Here is a 12,418-nt window from a genome sequence, read left to right on the forward strand (position 1 = left end):
TAATAACTACTCTTAATTTAATGTCCTTGAATTTTCTGCCAGAATCTGCAAGTCTGTGACTTTGCCTTTGGACTCTACAAATTACCCATAAGAGCAGTGTCAGAGAGAGAAAAAAGATAGAGAGCTTCCATCTTGTACACTAATTGCTTGATTGCAATCCTGAAACAAAATGGTGGTGCTTAGAAGAAATATAGAAGAATTAAATATTTAAAGAATATTGATATAAAACCAGCATAAATCTGATGCAATTTAGAGAACAATCAGTGTGAATATCAATGCTCTGAACAGTCAGAAATATCATACTGCTCTTTTAGCTTGGAACAGCTAAACATAAAAAATATTTCCATCTGTGAAGGGTAATCTTTTGGCTAAATCCTTCAATTGGAAACACCCTGGGTAAGAAATAGACCACAGCATTTAATTTGGATTGGCTAGTTGGATGCCTATATATTTTCTTTAATAATTTCAAATTTAATTAAATCATACTGCTGATGCCAGTTATCCCAACACCATAAAGCATGAGTAATTGCATGCTTCAGATAAAAAACCGCCTTTACAAAGTACTACCAATGCAGGATTCTGAGCAAAGCAGCCTCTAATAGATTATAAACAAGAGCCTACTTGTATCTCATGTAACTATTGAAACAGGGGGTCCTACGGGTCCTTCACCAAAATTAAATGCTCTGATGCAAGGCAATTTTAAGCAATTTTTGCTTTTTATCAGGCATCTCCAGATTTGACTTTGTCTCTTGCAAAAGAACATTTTATTATTTGCATGGTGATCAGATGGAATGGCTTACCCTGATATACAAACAAGATCAGACACATTATAAAACTGGGAGTGTCCTGTCACAGTAAAGCAGCTGGATTCTTATACATCCTTCTTGGCTTTCATTGTATTTCAATTCAGATCAGCTGCAGGACAAAGGGTTTGACATACCTAACCATGGATTGTCACCTTGATTTGTCCAGACTAACAGAGATGCAGAAATGAATTATATGAATTGCAGAGGAGCAAATAAGCTTAAACATAACATTTTCTAAAATTATGTTGAAAAGCAATGAGAAGCTACCAAAGAATTTGATGGGGCAGCTTCACAAAATAATCTAAACTGACACATCATATGTGATTTGTATTATAATAACAACCACCTATACTGTACTTAGTTTTCAGGTTGATTTCTTCTAGAATGTATTTAACTGCAACTATTTTTTCCAGGTGTCAACTCTTTAGGCACAGAGAACTCTGAGCATGAGGACTTACACCTATTTGCAAATGAGCAGATGCACAAAGGCTTATGCCTTGGCCTGGGGATATACTAAATGATATGTCTGCATTATCTGTTTTCTGGATTAGTTTTTTCTCTGTAAACTGTAGATTTGTACAGATTGCACACCCACATGTAAACTCAGAACATGTGATTCAAATATGAAAACCTATTTCTACACAGAAATAGTAACTTATGGATTTTAGTGCATGTCCCCTCCTGTGCATGAAAAGCCTAGGTAAGCTGCCAAGAATCTTTCTGTCTACAGTGGGATAGAAATATGTTTAACAAATAAATAATAAAAATAAAAATCAGCTTGTTTCCATAGCATGTGATAAAGCACATAAGGATCCTTGAGCTAAATATGTGGTTGGTATTATCGACTTTGGATTATTCAGTGGGTTATTCACTGGCAATGAAAACAAAAGTGATGCCTAGAATGAATTCCCTTCCTTTGTGTCCCAACCAGCTATTAGAAGCAACCGTGCTAAGCAGCTGTTCACTGGTGCATATTCAGCTTAGGGGCATTGTTTGTGCAATTCCTAGTACTAGACATGGGCCGGAGGGAAAGGAGGGGAGGCAAAACAGATATTGTTGCTACTGCTGCTGCCCCGCTGTTGATCCAGAGGAATTATAATTGATCTAGAGGAACAATTTGTGTAGCAAAACCAGTATCTTTCACAAAATTCATTTATTACTTCTGGGCCCTGAGATTTTGCAAAACATACAGTACTTGCAAGCAACCCCCAATTCATAGGTAAAGTGATATCCCACCCTTTCAAATAGTGTTATTCACATTATATTGTATCAATATATATTCCAAGCATATTTAAAATATTAACCACTGCTGGGTTTTCTTTTTGTAAAGATGTTAAGTACAGTGCATAATATACAACATTTCCAAAGAACATTAAAAAAAAAGAAAATGAAACAAAATATTCAAAACCTGTTCTATCCATTCAACATTCTCTACAAAAGGAAATATAACAATTCCAGAGTAGCAGATATTTTAAAGTGATTGTCAATTTTCTATTTTTGTGAACAACATTCTTTTAAGACATATTTGAATTATGTAAGGTTTGGAATTATCTGCATATGCTGCATTTTCTCCTACAGTAAGTACTTGGTGTCTTTTATGAATTGTTTTCTTTTATGAAAGAATAGCTCAAAGACTATTTAGAAACTCCTTTCGTGAGCATTTACACTAGTCTAGGCCACTTTTTAAAAATGGGATTGCACAAGAGTAATTATTCAATGGCCACATGGATTGTACAAAATCTTACTACCTTTCAGCTAAGACAAATTCTTGCGGCAAGTATAAGAAATTAAATCAAGAATATACTTTGTACATGTATGCACATACTGTGTATGAGTGCAGGTATGAGTGAGTGAAATACTATCTTATAAATGCCTAATTTTGAATGGGAAATAGGGTTTCATGAACCCAATTGTCTGTTCACTATATAAAATATAGCATATGTTCCCCCATTTAAAATAGAGCTTTGCCCTTTAATATAGAAATAATCTCTTCTAAAGAAAACACTTTCAGAAATAGTCTACTTATACTATAAGTCTTTATTTACAAGGAAAAGTTAGTAGAAGAGGCACTGCTACATGCTACCGTAATGCATTCATTTCCAAGCATGCAGGTTTTTCAACAGCTATGGAAGATTAAGTATGTGTAACATTTGTAGGAACTGAGAATTGAATTGTAATTAAATTGTAGAAGCTTATATATACATTTAGTTCACTGATGCCATGTACACTTAATTCTGTTTACTGTCATTTAACCTATACCAAAATGCTATGTGCTTTCCTTAGGTTTCTAAAACATGCAAAATAGCACAAGAAAGAGAAATCAAAGCTTACCCAGAATATATGGTACGGCTAACGTGCATCCATCAAAGAGCTACATATTCATGGTGAAGGCTTCAGCCCAAACAAAAGCCGCCTCCCCCGACTACATTTGTTGCTTAACGTTTTGTTTTTCTGTTTTATTTTTAATGCAAGAAACATCTGTGTTATTTTTACAACAAAAATTGATACAAAAAGAACCTAAAAAGATCAGAAAAATAATTCCTTGTCCACAGAGGAACATTATACAAATTTCTCTTTCCTGAGATTTCTAGGCAGCCAACCATAATAACTCTTTGACAGTTCACCTGACTGCAGCAGAAATGGGGGATGTGATGTGATGTGATGGTTATGGTGGATGACAGAAAGGGGCCATTCGAAATGCCACTATGCTGTTTATATGGGAAGATTTCAGCAGGTTTCAGCTTTTCCTAGTTAGACCATCTCCATTTGGGGAGGATTTCTCTAATTGCACATGTCTTGCAAATAATAAACAAAGCAGAAAAATTGCATTATTTTGTCAGATTGCAACACTTGGGGTTCAATGAAAGGAATTTCTAATTGACTTTGACAGTCTCATCTCATTACAAGTCAAACAAAAGGCTTGCCTGTGGTCCTCATTACAGAACTTGGAGGTTGTATTTCTTTCTGTGTTATGATTTTTTTCAGACATTTCTGTAACTTTAAGGCTGAATTCAATCCATTCCTTCCACTGAATTATAGTACGTGAACCATGTACAAGGTTCTGATGAAAATAGCATAGCATAAGACAATTTCACCTAAACACAAAAATAGATACATTTAAATTCCACAAGACAACATCTAAACTTGGCTCATTTTCTTTATCCTAATTGGTTTGGATAAAGCCTGTGGGACTCTGGATAAATGGAATAACTTCTCAACTGATCGAGGATTTGCAGGACCAGATATTTGTCCATTAATAGACTAAATGACCTTAGCTTACCTTTGGGGACGCTAATTCCTTTTCAGCTCTGGACAGAATATTTAAAATGGTATGCCTATATGCTATTAACATTGTTTTTTTGAAAAATAATGTTAAAAATAACAATAAAATGTGAGTAAACAAGTGAGAGAATATTAATGGTAGGAAAGAAAATTATATTTCACATTATTTTACAAAGGACAAAAGTACTGATTTTGATATGCTGTCAAATCCTATGGCTCTGGATATACATATATTCTATATACTATATAGATGTAAATAGATCCATGATCCATTCCTTCATTAAACCATTCACTAGCCTGGGTAAAGAAAGAGAAAATAGGAGACTCAAGGTACATAAAAATGAACCCTTAGCATTAAACGTGACAATTCATTTTTTTACAGGAAGCATTTTTGCATAAAGCAGAAGGGCAAGGTGTTTGAATATGATGGAATCTCATCACAATAGTGGCATAAAACTTGCTGTATTCTGAAAATAACAATCACATAACTGTATGTGACACATTCACACAAACATCATTCCTTCAGGACCATGGCTATACCTCCTAGTTGAAGGGATGCAGACAACAGCTGTGGACTGGAGCTCCTAAAACATTTTAGGATAAAAATATTATCCAAAGCATCTCTATTCAATAGAGATGCTATTGGATAAAATTGGACTTTGGTTGCTTTCTGGCCATAATATGCCATGAATTATTGGTGGTGCCCTTACCAAGAGCAAGGAATGCTGCCTTTGTTTGTTTATTTGTTTTTAACAAATTTATATATAACTGTGTGGTAAATGTAACACGTGGCACCCTTTAACCCAGGGGTCTCAAACACAATTTACCTGGGGGCCGCTGGAGGCAGAGTCTGGGTGAGGCTGGGCCGCATAATATTATACTTTATATTATACTTTATATTTATATTATACACTAATATTATACTTTCATATCATGGTGGGGGCCACAGGATATCGTCCTGCGGGCCGCAATTGGCCCGCGGGCTGCGAGAATGAGACCTCTGCTTTAACCAGATCAGTAGGTAAGATTCCATTTGTTAACCATGGCATGTGGAAGATTGAAAGATAGGGTTGTAAGATAAATAAATGCTAAAAAGTATAAATGAGCAAATGAAAAAGAAAAAAGAAAAATAACTACATTGTGTACCTATGAAACTAAGAGAAAGGGGAAATGTTTAATAGATCTGAGAGTGGAACAATGACTGATGATCTCCTTTTACCAGTCCACAATAGAAAGTGTCCTCACATATTGCATTATGGTGTGGTATGCTGGCTTGACAGCCGCGGATAGAAAGACATTACAAAGGGTGGTGAGCACAGCACAAAACATTGTGGGCTGTTCCCTGATACCACTAGATGACATTGCTAGGGCTCGCTGCCCTAGAAGAGTGAGGAAAATTCTCAAGGACGACTCACATCCCGGTCAGCACTTCTTCACTCTCCTACCATCAGGTAGGAGATATAGAAGCATAGCCAGCTGCACCAACAGGCTGAAGAACAGTTTCTACCTGTGGGCTGTCAGATTTCTGAACAGAAACTAACTTCATGTCAACATAGTATGACAGATTTACGGGGCTCACGCATTGTGCAACAAGGTCACATATAGTGTAATAAGATTGGGTCTAAGTTAGGGACTCTTGTCCTCACTGTGATTTGTGTTGGGGGGGTGCACAAAGGGAGGCTCAGCCAATCTTATTGTACACATGTTGTACTCTGACAATAAAGGTAATAATAATGAAGCTGGCCTGGTCTTCGGGGTAAAGCTTTTGAATATTGGCAGGGAACTAAAGATGAAACATAATTTTTAATAAAACTGTTAAAATGTATATCAGAAGTATGGATTGGTGTATATATTCTTCTGGGTGTATATGAAAACAGGAATTTATAGGCTATTATACTTGTATGTTGAACTCCAGTGAGGGTAATAATGGAAGAACTTGGGGGGGGGGGGGAGGATAGGAATATTATGCAACATTCTGTATGAATGGGATTTAGAAGGTAAGGTGAGGGGGTGTAGAATTATTTTGATTGATTAGGTGCCATCAGGTCATTTTTTTTATTCCTAGTGATCCCAGAGATAGATTTTTCTTCCTAATGATCTGTCTCTAATCTGGTTCTTCAGGTCTTCCAATGAAGTACTCATTTCCATTGTAACTGAGTTCATCCACCTTGCTGGGAGATGTCCTCTTCTCTTTGCTTCCACCTTTTCCAACACTAGAGCCTTCTTCAGAGAGCTGGATCTTTGCATAATAGTACACACAATTTAAAGAGTTTGAAAGAGAAGAAAAGAGTATAAACAGTTGTTTGGTCCACTCAGAGATTCAAGATTAATAAGAATCATGACTTCATTGGAAGTATCGGTTTACATGTGAAATCTGTTTGTTTTCAATATGTGATTTAAATGTATGTCTATTCATACATATATTTTGCAAGGGTATACAGGAAGTCCCTACAATCACCACAATAGAGTCCAGCAATTTATTCACTAATTGGAAAATCACATGACCTTACTTCCCCTTTTGGTTGTTAAGTGAAATGATGCAATTACTAAGTGAAAAATCCAATGACCATGACTTAAGAATTTTAATTTCCCCTTCTATATTGTATAGTGTAACTCTACTTATTGTAAATGAAAATTCACTGGTTGCAAAATACACAAATGGTGATCAAATGACTGAAAAACATGGCAACAGAAGCAATGCTTCTTAGTCATTTGATGTATATGGGTTGGTTGTAAAGCACACAAAAAACAACCACATGATTGTGGGATGCTGCAATGGTTGTAAATGCAAGGATTGTTAGTGAAGTTCTTTTTTTAGCACCATTGTGATTCAGTCAGGCCCTGCATGAAGAAGACAGTAATTGAGGATTGCTTTTAAATGAAAATTCAAACCCATGATTGATTGCTTATGACAAGAGTTAGTAAGGGGTATAAGGGTGTTTTTCCAGAAAAAGAGAATGTTACAAACAAAAGTAGGTAACATTGAAGGAGGCAGATGGCAATATATTGAAACTAGGCTAAACAAGGATTTCCTACAGAGTAAATAATAATGAAACTGAAATTAGAAGATGTTAGAAGTATTTCAGAGATTTGCATGGATATGATAATGATAGGCTGAAGAGTGGTAATGAAACAAACACTATACGAGGTCAAAGAAAAGGTGCAGGTTCTGTTTTCATGGCCCATGTGAAACACAGAAAGGGTGCAGCAAAGCTGAGGGCTATTGATTTTGCTGAAAGACATGGCTACATCAAGGGCATTGTAAAGGACATCATTCATGATCCTGGCCGAGGAGCTCCTCTTGCCAAAGTTGTTTTCCGTGATCCATATAGGTTTAAAAAATGAACAGAACTGTTCATTGCAGGTGAAGGGATTCATATAGGGCAGTTCGTTTATTGTGGCAAGAAAGCTCAGCTCAACATTGGCAATGTCCTGCCTGTTGGAACAATGCCAGAAGGCACCATTGTCTGCTGTCTTGAAGAGAAACCTGGAGATTGTGGAAAACTAGCTCGGGCTTCTGGAAACTATGCCACTGTTATTTTCCACAATCCTGAAACAAAGAAGACCAGGATGAAGCTGCCTTCTGGATCTAAGAAGGTGATCTCTTCTGCAAATTGAACAGTTGTTGGTATTGTTGCTGGTGGTGGTCATATTGATAAATCCATGTTGAAGGCTGGGCGGGCCTACCACAAATACAAAGCAAAGAGAAATTGCTGGCCACGAGTCCATAGTGTGGCTATGAACCCTGTGGAACATCCCTTCGGTGGTGGTAACCACCAGCACATCGGTAAGCCTTCGACTATTAGGAGGGATGCTCCTGCTAGTCGCAAAGTTGGTCTTATTGCAGCCCGACATACTGGTAGACTGCGTGGGACAAAAACTGTGCAAGAAAAGGAGAATTAAATTCTTTCCTTTACTATATCCATAAATAAATGCCGTCTGATTAAAAAAAAAATGCTGGGAGAATGTTGAAAAATAGTAAGGCTTCATATGTAGATGATATAACTGGAGAAGCATTAATTTATAGATATGGTTTGTTCTGGAAGTAACTTTTAATTCATTTAGTACATGTGTGAAGAATACATTGAATTATACATTGTTATACATTGAATTATAAAACAAATATTAGAAAGAAGAGTGAATGGGTTGAGAGGAAGGAGAAGACCAAGAAAGTCTGGATAGCTTTTATCACTGGTTGTGTAAAACTTCAAAAAGGGAGTGGTATGAAATTTAAAGAATAAAAAGTAATATATAAAATAATATTGACATGGTGAAATGAAGTATCACTTACAAGGAAAGAAATGTATGGAAAGTTATACTGAATGATATTGGTGTATTACATTAGTTCTGTTTATTTTTCTTTTTTCTTATCTGAAGCCTTTACTTTTGAGGTTCACTTTTTCTTCTAAGCTCTACATAATGTTTTTTTACCCCAAAAGGGAAGAGTTTGATGGATATGTATGTATGTACAGTATGTCACTCCTTGAACTTATTTCCATTTGAAAAATAGTCTTGTACGCTGAAATGTGACTTTACTGGATCAAGGACTCAAAATGCACAGCAAAGAATTCCGAAAAGCTAATGTGAAAGTGATGCAACACTATAAACTTTAAAAGATAGTCTTTTCAAAATAACACCTTAAACAAGATAAACAAGGTACCTTCATTCCAGAAATAAAATGCTATAATAGTCTAGTTTCTACCAATAAGAGATAATATGTAACTCTGGAATATTACATATTATTTAAAGCAAATCTTCAGTATAAATTGTGCCCAAAATTGCCCATGCAGAAGTTTATATATTTAGCTTCTCAGTTTGCAATATTACAAGACTGGTTTTTAAGGATGATCTTTTCATTCCTTTTCATATTTATCAAACACAGGCTTGTTTATGCCGTTAAATTAAGAGAATATGTTTGGAATCAGTTTTTCCTTGAACAAATTTCATTTCTCCACAAATATTTGCAATTGTTTTCAAATGATATTATTTTTCAGTTTAGCACTTTTAGAAAGTTAAGCTCTTTACGCATTTTGAGAAATAATTAATTGCTTACTGTGGAACATATCCATAAGGTGATACAGAGATTTATTAAGCTATTGTTAGTTTCTAAAGGCAAGCCAGTTTGATGTAGTGGTTACATACAGTAAGTCAAAACCAGGACTTTGTGAGGCTTTGGCCATGAATCCAGTTGATGAATTTGGGCCACTCTCCACGCTAGGAACAATATAATGGAAAACCACCTCCAAAAATGCAATTCAGGCAATCAAATGAAATGAATGGAAAACAAAAAGACAAAAAATATCCTAAAGAAAATATTACAAACTTACAAACTAAGAGTAATATATTTTGAGAATTTCATCTTCTGAAATATTTTAGATAGTTCCAAGCTATTCATAATCATGATTAATCATGATTTCTAGAAGGAGAAGACAATATGGAGGATGAAAAATTTACAGAAATTACCTCCTTTCATCTTTTAAAGGTTGTATGTCCCATTAATTGATAACTATCCAAAAATATCTGGATCCACATTTTTAAAAATCAGTTCTTTCAACTGAAAGTAATATTAATAAAACTAATTAGTTAAAGCTAATTTGATTTATTTCCATTTTAAAAGTACAATTAAATTTATCTAAATTTTAGTTTTAAATTCTAATTCTTATCATTCTCAATTACAAACAAAATTAGTTAAGAATATTACTTTCAGCAGTGTTCACAGGATATATTGAGGAATTCTAATAACAAAAACAAACTCCAATATTGAAAAGTATGTCACAATTTCATTGTCAACCGTCATCCTAATAATTAGACTAGAAGCAAATAAACTGCAGTCAAAGGCACAGGAATTTCTGAATCAATTAAAGCTAATGTGAGAAAATTCAAGGGACTGCTCCATGCCATTGCAATACCAATTTAAAGTGAATTCATGCATCAAATTCATGCATGTCCGTATCCTGTGTCTGTGACATAAATAGTTTTTTTATAATAAAAAAAAAACAGATCAAGATAATGTTGGAAGAGGACATGTCAAAGAGATTGATGTTAACTCTAGTCTACTGTGTATTTTGTTACAATATGCTGGACTCTGTTTGCTCCCCTGTTCTTACAAATATATGGCATATGTGTACTTTCATCTCCTTCTCTATCACAATAATCATGGTTTATATTTAAGACTACTTAGTTCAAAGTCCTTACAGATCCACATAGGCATTTTCAACTGCTTGATTTGGATGTCAGAAATAATCCCATCTTTGAAAGAATAAGTGTGATCCTTGTATAAAACTTCCAATGGACCAATTATGGTGTTCTAGGAAATTTAAGACTTAATAGTTTATGGCATCTCCTGATATAGATATTTGTCCACACACACACACATACACACACTCCATGTTTTCAAATATTAACAGGATGAACAACAACAATAATAAAAGACATAATTAAAGGTTCAAATCCCTCTGTTAACAAAATATTGTTATAACCAACTTGGGGAAAATTTACCACAGCATTTTATCTATCCCAAATCATCCCAAAATTTAAGAGTAATTTGTCATGGATCAAATATCTCTTATCAGTTGTTGCCTAATTAAATATAATAAATTCAGTCTACATAGTCTTCCCAACAAAGTCCAAATAGAAATGGTTTCAAGTTAAATGAAATAAATCCATTCTCCAATCTCCCTCAGTCCTCCTAGAAAAAACAACAACTAATCACTTCTCCATTCAATCATGCTTCTAATGTTGTAAAATAATATAAGCTTGAACTTCAAAGAGACTTATACAATCAGGTCAATTAGTTCTCCATCTGTGAGGTTTCTTTGGTCTGCAACTTTCATATCAAAATTCTTTTGTGAATCTAACTTATCCAAACTTATATGCCTCTGCATATTGTCCACGGCCATTATTATTCATCAAACTTATTTTTTTTTTAAAAAAAACTTTCAACTAAAAATTTTCATGTTACCAAAAAGTCTTTTCTCAAATTTCAGCCACTTTTGCTTGTCTGTAATCTGATACATTGTTGCTCAGTGTAACTTAATAGTTTGCCTGCCAGAACTGTGTTTCTTAAGCAGGGTATAAAGAATGCCAAAGCAGAAGGAAATATATTTTCTGGATATTTAAATCTAAGATTAAAAGAAAAATTAAAAAGATATAAACCCCAATTTTTTTGAAAAATACACAAAATACAAAAACCCTGTGGTGAGAGTCTAATATTAATATACATCAAATGAAAGCACTTCACCATTCACTTCACCTTGTTTCCTTACAGAGAAAACTAAAGTTATTCAAAGCAACAACATAAATCAAAGGGGAAAAGAAAAAACAACAACTAGAATCCAGCAAGGGGTTAAAGCAAATCAGCATTCAATCAGTCAACTTTTAAAGATAAAAAGTGGAACAGAAAAATCAAAAAGTGAAGACATACTTAGAAAGCGACCTGCCAAGAGGAAGATCATTTGGTTCAATGACATTCTGACTGTTCCCAAAGGAGTCTTGGAATCTTTCAGACTTCCCTTCCCACATGGGTCCACAATGGTCCAAATGCCATCTTGGTTTATTTCTAAGTGCTCCCATTCAAATCCAGGGAGCAGCACTAACAGAGAATCTGTTTCGGCAGCAAAATTAGGAGATCATCAGCAAAAGGGAAAAAAGACTCTTAGTGTTTAGCTGTCATCTTGGGGAGCAATAATGGCAGTTGCTTTTGATCTAGAAAGTCTGACTTTTGGAAAGAAGACTCCCTTCCTATTGGTTCCATTAATTTAAACAATTAGCCACTTCGCTTTTGTTGCTATCTACAAATGTGTATTGACTGTTGTATTTGATTGTTGATTTACCTCTGTTAGTTGGTGTATTATGACTGAAGTTGCCTAGTCTTCAAGTCTAAAGGTGAGTCTCACTTTGTCCATCCATGAATAAGAACATGGACTGTAGACTGAAAGTAGACTTCTCAGTGAAGGCGAGCCAGCTATGTTTTAAGAAACATTTATTTGCTTATAGTTGCATATATAACCACATTTCAGTAGCACACAAATAAAGTCTCTTCTTGGTTATCCTCTCAGCTCCAATTCACAGGCTTTCATGCTCAGTTAAAAAGAGCACATTACATTTTGCATTATTGTGCTATTCTAGTTACACACTGCTTGACATGGCTGTGTCTGCAAATTATTGTGTTTACTAGTTAGAAGTCCAAAAGGTGTTCACATAATATGAACCCATGGAATATGTGAGACTAGGTGGGGGCTGATATGCATCAGTTTAAATTTGGCAATAGAATTAGGAAAACATTTAAAAATCATAACTGTAGAAATAAGCAAAAACTATTATTTTTCAAC

The 12,418-nt window shown here is 34.9% G+C and overlaps 1 long non-coding RNA gene and 1 pseudogene across 1 annotated transcript in view; one reads left to right on the forward strand and one right to left on the reverse strand.

The window, feature by feature from the left end:
- LOC148131483 (uncharacterized) overlaps nucleotides 1-3,423 on the reverse strand; it is a 37,763-nt gene extending 34,340 nt beyond the window's left edge. Inside the window, exon 1 of the long non-coding RNA XR_015748931.1 lies at nucleotides 3,138-3,423. This is a non-coding gene — a long non-coding RNA (uncharacterized LOC148131483). The remainder of the gene's footprint in view (nucleotides 1-3,137) is intronic.
- Nucleotides 3,424-6,071: 2,648 nt separating this feature from the next.
- LOC113426495 (large ribosomal subunit protein uL2 pseudogene) lies at nucleotides 6,072-8,043 on the forward strand (annotated as a pseudogene).
- Nucleotides 8,044-12,418: the final 4,375 nt, after the last annotated feature.

This window comes from Notechis scutatus, chromosome 3 (genome assembly GCF_049901735.1).
Source record: "Notechis scutatus isolate UNSWTSFEM ecotype Mainland chromosome 3, rNotScu1.2, whole genome shotgun sequence".
Classification (NCBI taxonomy): domain Eukaryota; kingdom Metazoa; phylum Chordata; class Lepidosauria; order Squamata; family Elapidae; genus Notechis; species Notechis scutatus.